Source organism: Cryptomeria japonica, chromosome 10 (assembly GCF_030272615.1).
Source record: "Cryptomeria japonica chromosome 10, Sugi_1.0, whole genome shotgun sequence".
NCBI classification, from domain to species: domain Eukaryota; kingdom Viridiplantae; phylum Streptophyta; class Pinopsida; order Cupressales; family Cupressaceae; genus Cryptomeria; species Cryptomeria japonica.
In genome coordinates this window covers 48,744,234-48,764,505 of record NC_081414.1, presented here as the reverse complement: position 1 = coordinate 48,764,505, position 20,272 = coordinate 48,744,234, and the positions used below count along the sequence as shown (strand labels likewise).

General features: G+C 36.4%; 1 protein-coding gene across 1 annotated transcript in view; it reads left to right on the top strand.

Annotated features, from left to right (window-relative positions):
- The first annotated feature begins 5,894 nt into the window (after window positions 1–5,894).
- Window positions 5,895–20,272, top strand: part of LOC131029500 (transcription initiation factor IIF subunit alpha) — a 48,157-nt gene continuing 33,779 nt past the window's right edge. The window contains exon 1 of the mRNA XM_057960008.2: window positions 5,895–6,319. The gene's annotated coding sequence lies outside the window, so the exon portion shown is untranslated. The remainder of the gene's footprint in view (window positions 6,320–20,272) is intronic.

The window sequence follows — 20,272 nt, the reverse complement described above, 5'->3', positions numbered from 1 at the left end:
ATCAGTGTGTACAAGATCTAAAATTCCTTTAGAAGTGTAAGACTTACTTGTAAAGCTTGATTTTGTCATCTTACCCATCTGGCATCCTCGGCATATTGCATTCTCAGGTTTTTCCAAGCTCGGTAGACCTCTTACATGATGCTTCTTACTTATTTTGATCAGATTATCAAAATTTACATGACAAAACCTTTTATGCCATAACCAGGTATCTTCTATTTTTGCATACAGACAATTGTTCCTAGTTGAGTCAAGGTGAAATGTATTACCTCTTGTTTGAGTCCTGGTAGCAGCCAACTTTCCATGTTTGTCATGAACTTTGACAATTCCTTTATGAAATTCTATTCAGTATCATGTATTATTTAGTCGTGCTACACTCAACAAATTGTATTTCAGACCTTCAACCCAATATACATCATCACATTTAGCATTGTCAAGAAGTGTAATAGAACCTTTACCTTTCACAGGACATGGTGCATCATTACCAAATCTTACATAACCTCCATCATAATCTTCTAATTTAACAAACTTGTGTTTATCACCTGTCATGTGATGTGAGCATCCACTATCTATGATCCAAGAATCATTTTTATTTATGTGTGATATTAAGGCTATTTCTTCATACCTTTCTTCATCTGATCCATCTTTGATAACCACATATACAACTTCCTCAGTCTCAGTCTCATCAGATTTATCACTATTGGATTCCTCATCAGCTACTAGGCATGTCTTTCTTTCTCTCCTTTTGAAGTCTCGATGTCTTCTGTATTGGTTGTCTTTCTGTCTGTCATCTCGGTAATCTTTCTTTTCATCATCTTTTTCAGGACAATTAGAAGCCATATGTCCAATTTTATCACAGTTAAAACATTTTAAAGGTAACTTCCCTTTATACTTACCTTTTCCTCTCGGTAACCTTCTAGCCAATAATGCTTCAAACTCTTCTTTCTTTCTGATTTCCTCATATAGTTTGTGTACTTCTTCCATGTTTTTGCGAAATCTCTCACTTGCTCCATTGTGATTTCCTTCAGCATACTTAGTCATTCTATCATTGTAATCTTCAGATTCACTGAGATGAAAAGAATTGAATGTAGATTCAACTTTGTTTACCGAAGACCCACTGTTATCAAAATTACTTAACTCAAAAGCATGTAGCTTACCGATAGTAGCATCCAAGGAGACTGGCATGTTTGGTACAGACCTCAATTCATTTATTGTAGAGACTCTAATGGCATAAGCAGGTAGAAGTGTTCTCAACAACTTACTTGTTACATCCTTTTCTTCAATAGTTCCTCCTACTCCTTTGATTTGATTGACAGTTTCCTTTAACCTTGTACTATATTGGATTATGTTCTCACCTTCATTCATTCTCATCGATTCAAGTTGTCCTCTTAGACTGTTTGCTTTTTCTCTTTGAACATGTTCATCTCCATCATACACAGATGTGAGCTTATTCCACATTGCTTTGGCATCATTACAACCTTCTAGATTATTAAACTCTGAGTTGGTCAAAGCTGATGTGATTTCTATCATTGCTTGAATGTGTTCTTTCTTTGCCTTTATTTCTTCCATTGTCATAGGGTAGGTGCTAGGTGCACTGTAATCATTCTCCAGATAATATGTTGCATATTCTCCAATTCCTGATAAGTGCTGCTTCATCCTTTTCTGCCATGTGGTGAAACTTGACTTGTTCAGCTTTGGTGCATCCCTTTTATACATCTTTGGATCTTGCCTCAAGTTCCTTTAAACTTTTTCTTCCGGAGTCCAAACTCTGATACCAATTGTTAGTTAGATGAGAGGGGGGGTGAATCAGATAACCTTAATTGTTATTTTTCCAATCAGATTCAACCTCGGTACCATTTACTTGATATCCAACTTATGACTGTAAATCATTCAAACTCATAAATAGATAAACATGAAACATTAATCACATTTGACACCAGATTTAACGTGGAAACCCTAATAGGGAAAAACCACTGTGGGATTTCAGACCCACAAGAAAATATACTCTTCTAGAGTATGTTTGGTTAAAAGCAAATCCTGTTAAAGATTACATACACATTGCTAGATGTGACCCGGTTAAGGGATTTTCCTTAGATCTGTTAGAATATTCACTTTGTTAGAAGTGACCTTGTCAAAGGATTTCAAACACTCATTCAAAATGTTACCTTCCAAGAGGTTTTACAAATAAGACTGTTAAGTCTACTCGGTTAAGAGATTTCCTGTCACTTGCAAACATAAATAACAGTAATAAAATATATATGCAACTTCACATCTAAAATGTTAAAGCAGATTCTATGTGCTCAACATGCTCAAGATAATCTTGTCATAAGACTTATCTTTCTCCTTGTTGGGCTTCTCAATCTATTCTTCAATCAGATCTTCAATCTTCTGTACTCGGTAATCACCTCTGTAGCATCACTGTGCTTCAGTTTGCTCGCGCTCTTGTTCTTCAACTACTCTTTATTTATAAGCAATTCCCAACCGCTTAATCTCCTTAATCACATTTCCCATGATTAATCTTAGCCATCAGATCTTCAAACTTGACTAGGTTCATTGTATCCTTCAATCTGAAAAATGTTTTATCTTGCCTTGAAACTTGTATCATTCCTTGGTACTTGTGCTCGGTTAGGACCGTTCAATCTATGTTGTAGATCTTACTCTTGAATTTTAATTGTCGTTGATCCTTAACAAACTTCTTGCACGACATTCCTATCTTCAATAAACCTCCAGCTCATTGGCATCCTTCATTAAATAATGTATACACTTTATTTAATGCATTCTGTTACTGCTTGGTTGATACTCGGTTAACACTGAACTTTACTCGGTGGACATTCTCTTCTCGGTGACTTTTTCATTCATTAACCAACATCGGTAACCTAGGAGTTTACCGACTAGCTCCTTGCTCGGTAAAATATAATAGTATCAAACCTTTACTCATTTTATTTCATGAAATCTTTTCCCCTTCTAGTTCAGTCTTGAATACATATATATAGGATATCAAAACAATCAAAACATCATAATCTCATCACTATCAAACTCGGTAATAGTTGCCGATTGAATAACTTATTGCTCCCCTTCATTTTCACATTCTTTCTATATCAATTACTGACATCTTTATACTCATCAAAACATACATTTTAAGATATGGCAACATCATACTGAATTAGAAAATCAATTGCTTGACATCAATGACAAAATAATAATATTAAGACAGTAATCATCCTTTATCAATTATATCATTCATCTCCAACAACCTTCTCAATATCATCAACCATCAAACTTATTGTAATGCCAATAATATCCCAATTTGTTGTAATGCCAACAGTTGGTGTCCTTATGTGAATTTTCTTTTGTTTTCAATTGTTTACTTTTGATCATATGATAGTTTAAATGAATGTTGAATGAATGGTTAAGTTTTAATATATGTTGATTCACCCCCCCTCTCAGCATCCAAAAGTGTTCAACACATTTCTCCCCCTGTAATTTAGTTGTTGTCACTATTGTCCTCAGTAGTAAGAAATGCATCTCGATCACAACTCAAAAATACATAATTAATAATTGAAAAAACTGACATTGAACATATTTGGTCTTCATAATATCTCTATTTTATTTTTACTTCATCTATATCTTTTCATTCCCTTAATTATTAGATATCTCTTTATTTTAAATTTAAATTAACAACTAATTTAAAAAGAAACACGTTGCCAATCAAAATTATGACAAGAACACATATTAAATTTAGATTCAAAAATATAATTGTTTTTATATTTAATAAATAATAATAATAATAGGAAGTTGCTTTTTAATTTAGATTTGTTTCTTTTAAATATAGATTTAAACATATATTTTTTGTATTTAATAAATAATAATAATAGAAAGTTTCTTTTTTAATTTAGATTTTAGTCTTTAACTTATTTTTAAATTAGCTGTTATCTAGTCATAATAAATATAGGAAGTTGCTTTTTGATTTAGATTTTAGTCTTTAACTTATTTTTAAATTATCCACTATCTAGTCATTAAAATTACATGGAAAAAATAGCTGGGTGGGTGCCATTGTAGTGTTATGCCTCTTAGCATAATTAAATGGTTAAATAGGAGGGGACAATTATAAAATAAAAAATATTTGAAAATCAATTTTGACTTACATTTAATTAAATACTAAATTATTTTTTAATTAAATAGATAAAGAGATAATTATTAAATGATCATCAATCAAAATGTGATAAATGAAAATTAATAAATGATGTATTAAAAGAATAGTTAAAGAGAAATATTTTAGTGTCTATATAAATCACTAGCATGAACTAAATACAACGCGGTGAGACACATTGACCACATCATTGATCCAAAATTCATACTATTATGACATTAATTTGGAACTATTGAAATTCACAACTATATGCATTTTAAAATCTCTATCCTCCTACTTGACAAAAATAATTATTATTTCGAAAACTTTATCTCCTCTAAATATACAAACTAATCAAGAACCAAACCTAATGCCTCTCTTATTTTTTTAATCATCATGAATGTTATATTTTGCATTAAATTCAAGACTTTGCATATTGTGAGGTTCAAACATAAAAGATAGTGAACAAGCCATCAACATACCAATGCAAGGTTGTTTGGTAATTTTCATACACCAATTTACATAGCTTTGTATTATGTCCTCTTATTGTTAAATGCATAGAAAACCTTTGCAAACAAGAATGCAATATGGATATCACATTGCAATTATTAGTGTGACCATGTGAAAAAAGTAGCTTGTTTGGAAGTGAGAGCAACTAATGCGATCAAATGTGGGTGAGGTTAAGACTTGATTGCAGGATGCTCCACTATAATGTTTGCTAACTGCCCTACTTCTTTCACACATTTTTGGAGGGAACTTATCAATGAACTTCTTTTGTGCAACATTCACATTTTAGACTTGCACATTAGTCCACCTTAATCCTTTTTCCTTTGCTTCTTTTTTTTGTCGGGTGGGGATTTTTTCAGCTTCTCAATCCAAGGAATGCCCATCATGACATGTTAGGTCATCCACATGGTATTTTGTTTCTTCTGTCTGTAAGAACTCATTATAAGAAGTTATACTAAATTGGAACTTTTTACTAGGCTCTTTAACACATTGAACATTTAATTGATCTGTTGTTGTTTTAATACCATCTTGTATACCATTATAGCAGTGTCTCAATGGAAGGAATGACTCCCATTCAATACTATATACTAGTAAATCTTCATAACATTCAACAATCTAGGTTACAAAATGAATGAGGTTAGGCTATTAGTCCTCAATTAACATGGACACTAAAAATTCAAAGTCAAGTGTTTGAATCATATACTCAAAATAAAATCTAAAAACTATTTAGACATAGAGAAGTAAAATTAAATACATTCATATCCATATCTCAATTATTTTATATTTTGATTTTTACATAAGGGAAAGGATCCAACAGTTGTCCATGTACTAATAACTATTATGTTCTTGCCTATCTCGTAAAAAAAAATTAAAAAATGTTCTTGCCCATCCACCCCCTCATAAAAATAAAATAAAAATGTTGTTGTCCATCTAAACCCCCCAATTACTATCTTTGAAAAAACCAAAACATGATAATTAGAAGTCCACTAAATATTCTACATGTACCAATAACTTCTAATTACTTTAAAAAAATATATATTAGATAAATTGTGCAATTTTTTTGATGTTTGAAACATACAATAATTAGAACGAAACGTCTATGAATAGGTATTATCTAATATCACTCTAAATAACCAATCCTCTACTCCTATAACACTATTTTTTTTATAATAAAACTGATCACTGCAAGTAAGGAAAAAATACAAATAAAGGAAAATAAAATAAAATATAAAAGTGATGTTCGAGAACTTAGAACTGAGTGGACAGCTACTTGATCCGTCTATAGCTACCATGACCCTTACGCTTCCTTTAGATGCAAATGCCTGTATTTATTGAACTTCAAAAAAACGCTGGAGCTCGGTAAATACAAAAAAACCTGTTGAACGCCTGGAAACAAATTTTAACTCTTCGTTGAAGACCGGAAGACCAATATTTTCACGTAAAACAATTCGAAAGTCTTTCTCGGGCTCAAGATTACAGGAGCTCTAAAAGTCCCATTTTTTGGTAGCTCTTAACCCCCTATATTTCTACATCTAATTCTAAGCAGCAGCTGCAGGGAGGATTGATTTTGGTTCGTCAGATTTTAAAAAATTCTTTGGTAGGGTTTCGTAATATTTCTCTTTCAAACTGTCTTTTTTTCTCATCGACATCGTTGACAGCACGACGCAATTTCTGCAGAATCTTGAGGTAAGTTACTTCGCATGGTTTCAGTGACTCTTTATTTTGGGAATCTACACGCAGCCGGATCAATTGTTTGGTGTGTTTCATATCATTCTAAAACAATTCTGTCGTTACATGTTAAATGAGGATATTGAATATTTGGTTTTATTTATAGTTGTTTTCACATATGATATCATTGTAATACCCAGTGTTAGATCGGGATTTGTTTCTTTACGTAGAGGTATTGATGTAGGAAGAAAAATAAAAAAATCCTCCTGCCTGAAACCTCAAACTCAAACACAAAGCACTAAAAGAAACAGAGACTCTCTGTTTATGAATTGCCACAATTAAATACAGTTCTATTTACATCAAACTCAATCATCAGATAATTCATTTACAACTAAGCCCTTTACACTGGCTTCTCAATGCTGCACTCCATGCTCTACAGTCATTTCACAGCCCGTCAAACTATTCTTGGATCGCCTCTTTAGGTCAGTGCCCACACACCACTCTCAGTCGATACCTCTTCTCTCTTATATGCGGATCCTGTGTCTTTTATCTCCCTCGACCCCTCACATTCTGCCATTGTACATCGATTTACATACTCTTCTTCATCGATTCTTTTTCACATTAATTTGTCTACTTCTTGGGTTAATATCACCCATACCTCCCTCGGGTTACTTCTATCGTCCACTCTTCGTTTTAACTTCTCATTGCAATTATGTTATTTTTGCTCATTATACAATTGAATTGTAATCGATCCCCTTCCTGTAGCGTTTCATTTTTTTACTTTGCCAAATGAATGCCTTGACCCTTCATTGACCCCTTTGGTTGTTTGTTTTCCTTGTTCCATCCATGCTAGGGAATTGAATCGTATTCCATGAGATGATATCGGTTGAGGCATTTTGTTGAAGTTCACGTGCCTTGTCTAATTCCCTTTCCATCATGCCTTGGTGGTCGTTCATTCCCTGTTTCAATGTTTCCATTTTGCAACGGGCAGGAAGGATATTGTCGGGGGCTATGGAATTTGGTTCTACGTCCGACAATCTGATCAGCAAATTTATTTTGTGTATATCCTACAGTCACTGCAGTCCAAGAGATTGCATCTCTTTAAGGCATTTTATCAAACAATTCACATATATCATGACTCTGCTTCCACACATGTCGCGTGGATGCTAGCTCCAAAGCTCCTTCAACATTCAACACACATCAAAGCTTCTTCTACAGGTGGCGTGAAAGTGCTAAACCACTAATCATTTAACCCAGTGTTGTCCACACCATCGTATCTTAGTATTGTCAGACCAAGCCGTGGAGATAACATATTTAGCAAGGGTTATGCAAAAGTATCAAAGTTGACTGTGTGTTTCATTTGGGATGCGAGTGACTTTGTTTTATATTGTCCTCAGGCCAAGTGTCACTTGATCCATCATTAGAACTAGCACAAACTTTGCAAAGCTAAAAGAGAGATGCCCAAATGAACCAAAACTAAAACTTGAAGCAAACAAACTAAAATAAATTATCTTTTTTTGGTGGTGCTGATCGCGGATGCACCCGGGTGCTCTTGCACTAGGTATTTTACTATGAGATTAATTTTAACTATTTTTTATGGTTCTAAATTTTTGCTTATTTTGTTTTCCTTGTTCTTGAGGTTATTTTGTGAAAATTATCCCGATTCTTGTTTGATTTGGGGATTTGGGGTGGTGTAGGCGAGGAGGTTAGCCTATAGGATGAACTAAGTCCAAATAGGGTGAATGGAATCTTAATGGGACAACAAGAGTGTAAAGATGAAGGGTGGAGAATACATAGTATAACAGACTATTGGAGCTCAATATGCTAATGTACAAAACCTTCTCTTTTGCATCACCTTTTTGTCTTTAATTATTACTGATGATCTCATCAAGCTTCTCATACCATTGTCATTGCACATAGTAAATAAACCAATTCTAATACCTAAAATTATTCCATTGCACTCTCCACATATTCTGGAAAAGGGTTTTTGTCATCTCTAATCAATTAGGAGACATAGGACTACTAGTATCTAAATCCTCTCTTTTTTATGCTTGTATTTGTTAGGAAACAATCAAGTATTAAGGAAGGTCATAGGTCTTACTGTTGAACCTTACATTGAAGGGAGACCTACACATAATTACACAAGGCAAGGTGACTTCAATTGTGAAGTTAGTTGGATCTCTTGTTTTTGTAAACTATTGAATGAATTAATGAAATGATCAAACGATCAAGCCTCATCCGGTACCCAACCCGGTTAACTCAGCCACGCCCAAGGTGGGTCCCTTGCGGAGCTCCGCATGGCCTCGGAGGATTAGTCTCGCCTTATCTCGCCCCGCCTTGACCCCAACTTGGCAAAAAGTAAGACCAAGGTAAGGCAAGTTGGGCGCTGGGCTCGGTTGTGGGGATACCTCCTATGGGTAACAAAATAAAAATAAAAATAAAAATAAAATGATCAAACAATCATTTAAAGAATTGCAAAAGCGATGTTTGTAAAAGAAACAATTGTAAATTAGAAACTATCTAATATTTACATTATGTTACAATATTGACCATTTATAATAAATAATCAAGATATTATTCTAATACCCTCCCTTAATTGTCAATCTATCAACTACACCAAGTTGCCCCCTAATTTTTACAAACTTGTCTGGGCTCAGAGACTTGGTGAGAATATCTGCTGCTTGTTTGATCTGCCGTCGGAACATACAACAACCGAACTGATCCCTAGTCAACTAGCTTCCAAATGAAGTGACAATGAAGTTCAACATGCTTGGTTCTCTCGTGGAAGACCGGATTCTTGGCCAGTTTGAGCACCCCTTGATTGTCATAGTAAAGGGGAGTGGGATCTACTCGAGACATCTGCATGTCTGGAAGAATCCTCTGAAGCCAAATTGCCACACAAGCTGCCTTAACTGTTCATCGATACTCTACTTCTGTCGAGGAAAGAGCTACTACCCGTTGCTTCTTGCACCAGATTCCAAACTGAAAACATACCCAAATGTTGTTTTTTTTGTCATCAACGGAAGCTGCCCAATCCGAGTCTGTGTAACCAGTGAGTCTAGGATTGTGACTTCTACTGTACAAAAGACCAAAATCAGAAGTGCCCTTCACATAATGTAGCACATGCTTTGCTGCTACCCAATGATCGACCTTTGGGGTTGTCATGAAGCATGAAATGTAGCTCATTGCAAAACTGAGATCAGACCTAGTAGCAGTAAGGTAGAGGAGACTGCCCACCATTTGCCTGAATGCTGATTCATTCACCATAGGTGAATCTGATTTGGTTGTCAGCTTCAACCCTTTCTCCATAGGTGTGGATGCAAGTTTGCAGTTTTGCATCCAAAACTTGTCCAGCAGATCACGAGCATACTTGACTGAGATATGAAGATACTACCTGCAGTCTGCCAAACTTCAACACCTAAACAATAGTGTAGAAGTCCCAAGTCTGTCATGTCAAAGGATTGACACAAATTCTGTTTGTTCTGATCGATCAAAAGTGTGTAACTACCAGTGATAATTAGGTCATCAACATAGACAACAAGGAGAAGAATATCACTACCAGTGTTTTTGACATACAAATTAGAATCAGATGGACTCTTCTGAAAGCCATTGTCTGTTAGGTACTTGTCAATCTTGATGTACCAAGCCCGAGGAACCTGTTTCAGGCCATAGAGTGCTTTCACCAGTTTGCACACTTGATGTTCCTTTTTAGCAACCTTAAACCCTGGAGGTTGCCTCATGTAGACCTCTTCCTGCAACTCGCCGTTGAGGAATGCACTCTTAACATCCATTCGACAAACTTTCCAACCAAATTGAGCTGCTAAGGCAAGGACAAGCCGAATGGTACTCATCTTGGTTGTCGGAGCAAAAGTCTCCTCATAGTCAATGCCTTCCTTCTATGAGAACCCCTTAGCAACGAGACGAGCTTTGTACTTGTCAAGGGTTCTGTTAGCTTTGTACTTGTCAAGGGTTCCGTCAGCTTTGTTCTTAACTTTATACACCCATTTGCAGCTAATGGGCTTCTTCCCTGGAGGAAGATAAAAAATGACCCAAGTGTTATTCTTCAGAAGACTGGTGTTTAGCTTTCATAGCCTTTTCCCACATAGGAATTCCTTTAGCCTCAAAATATGTTTGAGGCTCAAAAATACTATGAATATTGGCCATGAGAGCAAATTTGACTGTATTTTACTACTTGCTCTTGTTTCTGGAAGATCTACCTTTGATGAGCTCATCAAGACGAAGATCACTTATGGTCTTAGCCCACCATTTAGGCCAAAGAGTAGAAGAGCCAACATTAGATGGAGGAGGAATAATTGGAACAGGTTCAACAGGAGGATGATCAACATCATCTGGAGGAAATTTAGATAGTGCATCATTCCTCCCTTTAGGTGAACCAAATGGAAGACGAACATCCAAATCAATAGCCTTCAAAGGTTGATCCTCATAATTCTGCACAGACGAGGAGAGTTGAAAAGGTCCTCGTTCTTCATCAAAGACAACATCACGACTGAAGATAAGACGATCAATGTCTACAATCAACTGGTAAGCCTTATGGTTGTCATTGTATCGTGTAAACATAAGTTTTTGACCTATTGGAATCCAATTTGCAGCGCTTGGCATTTGGAATCCAAACATATGCTAAAGATCCAAAGACTTTTAGATGATTGATCCTAGGTTTGTGACCAATACAGGCTTCCTCGGGAGTCATCCCCTTAACAACCTGTGTGGGAGACCAATTAAGAAGATAGACTGCAGTGAATACTGCTTCTACCCAAAATTTCTTAGGAACACTTTTGTGTTCCAACATTGACCTAGCCATTTTAGTTATAGTGTGGTTTCGACGTTTAACAACGTCGTTTTGTTGAGGATTGTAAGGTGTGGTTGATTGGCGTTTGATGTCGTGTGTATCAAAGAAGTTGGAGAAAGCAGTAGAACAAAACTGCCCCCCGTTATCTGATCTAAGAGTGACTATGGGACAACTTGACTCTTTTTCTACTAAGGCCTTAAACTTCTGAAATACAGTAAACACATTTGATTTCTGTCTAAGAAAGTACACCTACATTTTATGATTGAAATCATCAACAAAAAGCAAGAAATACCTAGAGCCAGTAACATAAGGTGTATTCATTGGACCACATACATCAGCATGAACCACTGCAATACCTTTGAGGCTCGCCATGAGCCACCATTCTTGAATGGTGTCTTGTGCTGCTTCTCAGCCTGACAAGCTCCACAAACACGTTGATTTTGAGTCTAAATCTCAGGTAAGCCAAGAACTAGATCCTCCCGAACAAGCTGAGCAAGGTAATGAATGTTCAGGTGGTCGTACCATCGATGCTAGAGACTGTTGATAGAAGATGATTTAGCTGCAAAGGCATGCTCCAGAGAATCGCTCGTATCCACAAGTTTGTATAGACCATGATCCTCGATAGCAACAACGACAGTAGTGCGAGTCGCACGATCAACAATCCAACACTTGTGTGAACTGATTACCACATCAAGCTGAGGAGAATGCCGCATAATCTGGTTCACGGAGAGAAGGTTCAGTTCCATGCCAGGAACGTAGTATACATTGAGGAAAATGAGATTTCTCCCACTAGACTGAATCTTAACATTGCCCTTGCCGACAACAGTATACTCTTCACCTCCTCCAAAAATGATTGAATCGGTGAAAGGTGAGAAGTTTGTGAACCAATCACGCCGATGAGTGAAGTGTCGAGAAGCACCAGAGTCTATGTACCAAGTAGAAGACTTTACATGATTCGTAGGTCGTTTCACCATGAAAGCATAAAATGCAGATTCTTTCTGCTCTGCGACATTGGCCTTATTAGGCTAAGACCCTCCTTTCTTCTACTGTTTGTAAGTAATCTGATTTCGACAGTCCTTTACCAAGTGACCAAATTTGTGGCAATAGTTACACTAAACATTCTTCTTCTTCAAGCTATCTTGAGACTGACTGGGGCCTTTCTGCTGAGATGATTGAAATTTACCTTTATCCTTGTGAAAGGATTTGGCTGCAAAGGCTTGCTCGATGGAGGCACTACTACCAAATTGTTGTTTTCAACGGTCCTACTGCAGAAGTTTGGTGCACAACTCTGGAAACTTCAAGTCAACATTTGTTGCAGTAATGTTGAACTTTTCTATAAAGTGCTCATAGGATTTAGGTAGTCTCTCCAGGGTTATAACTACCATATCCTTTTCCTCCATTTTCCAACCAATGGGTTCCAGCTGATCCCGAATGTCCTTAATCTTTGTCAGATGCTCCTGTAAGGGCATATGCTCATCCATCATGATAGAAAATAGCTGGTTCTTCAGGAAGAATGCATGGCTCTTATCTGATGACTCGTGGAGATCCTTCAAAATAGTCCATATCTTTGCAGCTGTCTTGTCAGATGGCACTTGTGGCAGCTGATCATCGGTAACTGAAAGTTTGATAAGCATGACCACTTCCCGGTTGCACTCGTCAAACTTATCTTGATCTTCTCCAACTACAGTATGACGAGTCTCTTTACCCAAAAAGAGATCATCAAGGCGATGATATTCAAAGATCGTCATCATCCGCTGCTTCCATATGTTGTAATTTTTGCCTTTGAATTGCTTTTTGCCCTCTAACATTATGTTGTTCAAAGACGCCATCATGCACGCTTTTCGAGGTGCAAAAAATGAGAAACTCTGAAGAGGCGAAAAAGTAGTTACAAAATCTGAGGCACAGATCCCAATGCAGAAACAAAGGCAAATTTAGGTACAGACTTCGAGAAGTACTGTTGGCATGAATATTGAGTTAAAATTTTTGACAAACCCAGAAAATTCTAACAAATTTCCAGAAATCTTCGTAAAAAACCCACAGAATCTGTAGGTTAAAATTTATTCTGACTAAAAAATATGAGGATTTTAGAAAAACTCTAGGTCAAATCTGTAACACCCAGAAAATCTGCTGAATCACACAGAGTATGCATGAAAAATGGCAGAAAATGCAGGGTCGAGCTGAAACCCTAGCCGTCGATAAAACCAAGTCGCAGAAAAAATATTTCTGTCACTGAAAAAGATCCGTTAAAACTGCAAAATCGCGTCACAGAAAATGGTGCCAAAAAAAAATGCAGATCGCAGCATAAGAAAGAAGAAATGCTGTTGCAGGTTGTGAAAAATGTGAGCAGAGAAGACGCGCCCGTTGCACGAGAAGAATGCAGGTCATGCGACAAAAAATTGCGGGAGGTCGCGCAGGCTGAGCGACACCCACGAAGGAAAAATACAGATGCCTTCGACCAATAAAACCCGAAAAAATTCTCGTTGCAGGAGAGAAAGAATCGCGCAGAGCGACACAGGAACCGACGGAGGAAAAAAATGGTACCTGGAATCATGAAAATAACATACGCCGAAATAAATCCGTCACACAAAGTCGCATGTTACAGGTCACACAAAAAAAAAAATTCCCCCCCAAGAAATTCGTTTTTTTCAAAAGAACCTAAAAATTTCATTCGGAATTTTAGAAAAAAACAATTTTTTGTGTTTTCTTGCTCTGATACCATGTTTTGGTAAAATATTGAATGAATTAATGAAATGATCAAACGATCATTTAAAGAATTACAAAAGCAATGTTTCTAAAAGAAACAATAGTAAATTAGAAACTATCTAATATTTACATTATGTTACAATAGTGACCATTAATAATAAATAATCAAGATGTTATTCTAATATCTCTGCCTTCTTGTGGAAGAAATGCTTCTTCCTTTGTACCGTATACATTATAAAGTGTCAATAGATTTGACAAACCATAATGTATCAAAAATGGTAATATTTATATTTGCCAAAGAATGTTACAAATATTCTCCGATGTTATGAGTATCCAGCAAAATTTTCTTCCTTGTAGAATGTGTTTCCAAGTGTAATTGGCAAACAAGCAGTCAAAGAAGAAATGTTTCACAAACAATCATTGGCATTCATTCCAGATATTTTAAGGTTCATAGACATGAGTAATCTATTCCTAAAGAAGATCCACTTAATGGCAGAATTTTTGGGGTGATAGGAACTCCAATTGAGATAAAATCTCTTGGACCATGTTTGAGAGGTATAAGGCATACTCCAAATATCATTCAATTCAGGGGAAATGCCAACTCTCCAATCAGCATCCTAGACAAGTCTCTTGTAGTAATTTCTAATTAATTTATACCACTTATCCACTTCAGATATACGGTGTTTAGAAGGGAACCTTTACCATATGAAAAAACATATCACCGAGTATAATTTCTTTAATAGAATGTCAAGGAAGCCCCACTCAATTCTTTCTTTTCCTTTCAAATTCTATCAAAGCCATACAAACATCGTTTCATTTTGTTTTTGCCCATGCTATCCCTTCCTAGATTGCTATCAAATTATGTAGAAAGTATATTCTTTCTACAAAACCTGTTTGTGCCTTTATCACAAAGCATTTAGTCTATGAGCCATTATTTTGCATTGAATCTTATATGAGAATTGTAACTAGTCTCCAATTTTTCACATAGTTTCTATCTCCTTCAAGGATTAGTTTTACAACTCAATTATCAAATTTTTGACTTAAGGGTGCCCACGTGAAATGTTGCCTTTCACAAGGTTAGCAGCCTTATCACAATCTAATACTTATTTGCCTTGCCAAATTCAAGTAGAAAACCATTAAATCCTATTGTATCATCTCTCATTGATCTTATAGCCAATTTATTTCATCTTTAAATTCAAATCTTTAGCTTCCTCCATTGAAATTTCTTTTTGGCTAACTCTTTCACAACTCTTTCTTTTATCTAATATTATTATCATCACATCTTTCTCAAGAGAAAATATCTTTGTTGAAGCCATAAAATCCATTTTTTAATCTCTTCAAGATTTGTTTTGAGTATCTCTAGTGTAGTCATGGCTGGAGGGTCCATATAGGACTGACCAACCATGCTGCATAAAGTTCAACACCACGGAAATAATACAAGAAAATGCTTATCAATAGGAAGATTGTTATATTTACCATCAACAACATTCATTACATCATATGCCTTATATGCGAAATAAAGGTGGGTTCATAGGCCCGCCGCAAGGCATCACAAGCTATACACTGGGTGCATTGGCTTGATTATAGTCCCTTGGATGGGCGGATTGAAAAACTTGATTCTACTGATCAAAATTACTATCTATTTACTTAATTGACTTTGAATGATTACAAAATGATCTTATATATGTTTCTCTAGCTCTGGCAAAGATTTGCATTGGCCTTAAGGGTCTCAAAACCTAAAGAATGATGAAATGTGTAGGTCTGCCTCAAATATAAGAAGATACTTCGCAAAAGATGATAACGTGTTGCGGACTATGGGGAAGGTTCCCCTAGGATCCAAAATGCCATGGATGATGTTCCAATCAGATTTGACGCAATAGGAATGGTTCACAAGCGGGATTTTTCAATTGGTATAGAATGCCCTAACAAAGAGAATGACAGAATTTCAAGGAGCAATAACTTAGCAATGACAAATGCAAATCTCAAGATTTTTTCATATGATGTAGATGACATCGTGTTGAGTTTAAATCCAGATCCACAACGCATGAAGAGAAAAATGCGGCGAAATGCGGAAGAAAGTGCCGAGACAACTACAAATTGAAATGCAAGAAAAGAAATTGTTTTTGGTTGAGGTGGGATTGCTTGATAACCGGGGATGCTCCTGCATCAATCTCCTGAAACTCTATACAGGATATTTCTCTGCAATTTTTGGCTCTTAACATTGACAAATATTTTGACCTTGTTTACATTCAACTGAATTTGTTCAGACCTCATTTTAGCTCCATGTACCTTATATTTTACTTATGGATACCTCTGGTTTGGTTGTTACTGGTTATATTAATGCTTAGTGAGATAATCTCTTGTCTTTCTCTATTTATTTTAATTTCTCTTAAGCTCTTCTAAATCACCTTTTCTTGTCACGAGCCTTACATTCTCATTAACATTTGCAAGGCTTCCATATTAACTTCAAAATATGAATTTTTGACCTCGAACCTAAAATCTTTATAGCAATTTTGCATAGCATTTTGAATCCTTCAATTGAGATACATTCAATTTGCAATGTCCTCAAAATTTTCTTCTTTAGTACAATGTCTTGATCTCAATGGAAACTCTATTTCAATGTGAAAATGATTCCATAGTGCATATGGAAAGACTCAAAAACATTATTTTGGTCATTCTCCTTGATGTCAAAGTATTCTCTATCATCCAATCTAGAGTACACTTTGTCTATTCTTTTTTGATTGTTACCTAAGTGTATTCGAATTTCATTGTTTTTGTTTCTTCAAAAAAGATCTCTTATTGTCAGCACTTTTCACTTTATGCCAAAATAATAGATCATTCCCTTCTAATCAAATTGTAATCCCCCTGTAGAGGGGAAAAAGCAAACCACACCGATAGGCGAAGACCAACCTCTTGGGGACTCACTAGTCTACCTCTCCACTCAGGATGAGTACAAAGCCTAAGGCTATCAAGTATCCCGTAGATGACACTAAATATGTCATAGAGATCTTCTGACGACCTCTACGGCTCTTTGTCCAAGGACGCATGCGCAGGTCGTAGACAACAGCGCGACGCACTAGCGTCTTATATGGACAAAGTGCAGAGTTTGTATAGAAAGTACAAAGCGATGGGTACATGTTCCAAGTGAAGTAAAACTAGACAAATATATAACAAAAAGCAAAAAACGACTATGGATATTGAAGAAGATAAATGAAAGAGAGGAAGGAAATAATCTTACAACTGGTCCATGATTGAAGCCTCCAACTAAGCAACTCTTATCCAATGAAACTTGCACACAAGCCAAAAAAGAAAAATGTTGGTGCTGTATCGGAGTTTGCCTCAGTCAAACCCCCGCTTTGGTGTTTCCACCTCCACAGATAGCTAGATAGATAGATTTGGATAAAACAGTAAATAGATAACGTAATAGAAACAAACCTCGCTTAATGAAGGAAAACTCCTATTACAAAAGAGACAATGATCAAATAGATAGTGTAATAGAAACAAACCTCGCTTAATGGAGGAAAACCCCTATTAGGAGAAATACAATGATAAAATAGAGAAGATAAATGATTTGATAGATAAGGGATGTGATAAATCCCAAGATGCTTAAAGACGAGATAAATAGATAGAGAGATACTACCAAAGAGGCTTGAGGAAGCCAAGAGTGCTATGCGAGATTGTTGTAGCAAGTTAGAGAGAGAAAGAGAAAACTCATGAGAGCCAAGAGAGATTGCATGAGGAACTAGAGAGATTGTGTCAAGAATCTAGAGAGATTGAATGGAGAGAAAAGATAGATTTAAAAGAGAGAATAGGAGGGAAAAAGAGAGCTTGCAAGCCGTTTCGGAAGATTCTAAGCCGTTTTCACCGACTTGGGCAGGTGACAAGTGTCAAACCGCTCAGAACCGACATTTGAATGTCGAGATGTCACAGTACGAATGCACGACGTGGAGATGTCCGCATAACATGTTAGTGTACAGATGAATCACGCTCAAAAACAACTTGTGGCAAGAGAAACACGTGGTCAATGCAAAATTGAAGCTGAAGGATAGCTGCTGAAAAGGTGTCCTAAGCATCCTGAGAGGGGAAAGGCTGATGCAAGGGCTGAAATGAGCCTACTCAAATGCTAGGGGAATGGACACTAAAGTGGATACAAAAGTGTAGGTGGAATTGCAGAGGGGTATGCAATTTTCGACACTACATCCCCTTTCTTGCCTATTTGTTTTCAACTAATTGAAGTCCCCTCCTTAACCCATGAAATCCTTTTAGGATGATCAGCCATCATATTCCATTACTTTAAAGTTTAATCCTTAATGGAAGGTGTAGTTATAGCACGCAGGAAGTGGTGGAGACAGAATAACATTGCATCATGGAGTGTTCAGCTTACAAGGATATCCGGATCAATTATATCGAGACACTAAAAGTGAACAACTTGAGTAATCTGTTTGAAGAAGAAAAGATAATAAGAGTTGCAGATATCTTGGTCAAGATACACAATAGAAGATCCAAGATGCAGAAGGAAAAGGAGATTTAGGCACGGTGTTTTGGGCTGTGCATGCTTTTCTTTTGCTGGCTACCCGTGGATCCCCTAGGCTGCCTGGCCTCATGGACGTGATTAAAAACATTCACTCATTCATTCAATGATAGTCATTTGGGGGATAAACTAAAGCAGTACCAAAATTAAATCCATTTTTAAGAATTATATAGATTCCACATAACCTATTCTATGGAAAGACCACACTATATAATGCACTCCAATTCAGGATTGCAGAAAATTATACACTGGTTCTTCCATGTTCATGTTTTTTGTTATGTCCCCTTTATTAATTTGCAGCTATTTAACACTTGGATTATCAGCATAGGATTAGCAATTAGATAAGCTGGTATACTTCTAGTTTTTATTTAGAAATGTATATTGCATTTTAAGAACAAGGCGTTTGAGTCTTGTGTCCTCCACTTGAGAAGCAATTAAGTATTTATAACTTTCAGCTAAGCAGCGGCTGGGTCTTCAGTGCCTATCATTAAACTCCACTGGTTGAGAAGTGGACTGACCAGTTAACTGCCACCAATTTACAAGTAATTGGCTATGATGTGGATTGGCAGTTTTTAGGGAGTATTGTTCAGTTAGCTGCCTACATTAGACAAAACTAATTCTTAATTAGTTGCCACTATTTGTGCACTGACTTCCCATGATTTAGGGTTGCTGGGAGCTAGGTTTGTAAAACAGAGCATAAGACAGAAGAGAAGGGATTTTTAGAAAATTCAATTCTCAATTCAGTGTTTGTGGCATTGCTACAACAAGTGCGTGCTTTGGAGACAAAACTCTTCAAGCTTGAATCTATTATCTTGGCGATGACAACCCTCAGGAGCAGCACATATCAGTTAGTATAGAGTTTGTAAGTTGGAAGCCCCAGTAAGCTCTATCAGATTGTTATACATCCCTTTGAATGTACGTTAGCAGAAAAATGTAAAAATTATAAAAATGTATAATTGTTGCTGGTGTATTTTGTATCTGTTATTTGTGCCTTTATTAAGGGTTACTATAGCAGCATCAGATTTGTGATCTTGCCAACCTGTGAAAAGGGTTAAAACAACAACAAACCAGATTTCAGTACTGCATCAACCCAGGGAAATTAAGGTTAAAGAGAGAGAACTCTTCAACTTGATGAATTCCTTGAAGTATGGGCAGCAACAACTTATCAATCTCCTTGCTGGGAGTATGCAGATGCCTAGACCAAACCATGCCACTATGCCTGCGTATAAAGGGAACCCTCATCTTCACCGGGAAACCAGAACACCTCATTGAAATTAGTCATGGGTACTAGACTACTGCAAGTCATTTACTTGCAGAGATTTTTTTACTGCTTTGAAGAAATGGATGAGTTTGATAAAGATACAAACTCTTCAGCTCATGAATCTCTAAAGGAGGATATGATGAATGCCAAGTTTTTAACCTAACAACAATGAAGAAATGATAAATCATTCAGATGACTATTGCAGAGAAAATAAATTCCTTCAAATGCAGAATACTATGTGGGTGATGGAACTCTTCATATTGCTGAACTGACAGTTCTAGTTGGTGAAGATGGTCAACAAAATATGGAACAAAAACAAAGATACAATCATAATGATGGAGCTGCAGAGCAAGATGTTATGGAAGTAGATGCTGCTCCCCAAAACGAAATTCAGAACCAGAAACTGAGGATTCGTTTTGTGCAATAGAACTAAGGTGGGCTGAACAAGTTGCTTCCTTTTAAGTCTGATAAACAATCCTCGGCTTCTTAGCAAAGGCCTCAGCCTAATAATGAAGGCAAAAGTGATGAAGAAAGAACAGACTGGGCTGGTCCATTTTCTATTGTCAAGCACTTGGTAGAAGAAAGAGCAACATTAGCAGCTTAGAAGAAAAAATTTACTGGAAGTGGGAAATATGCTTTTCTAATTGAATGGACACTTGCACAAGATGA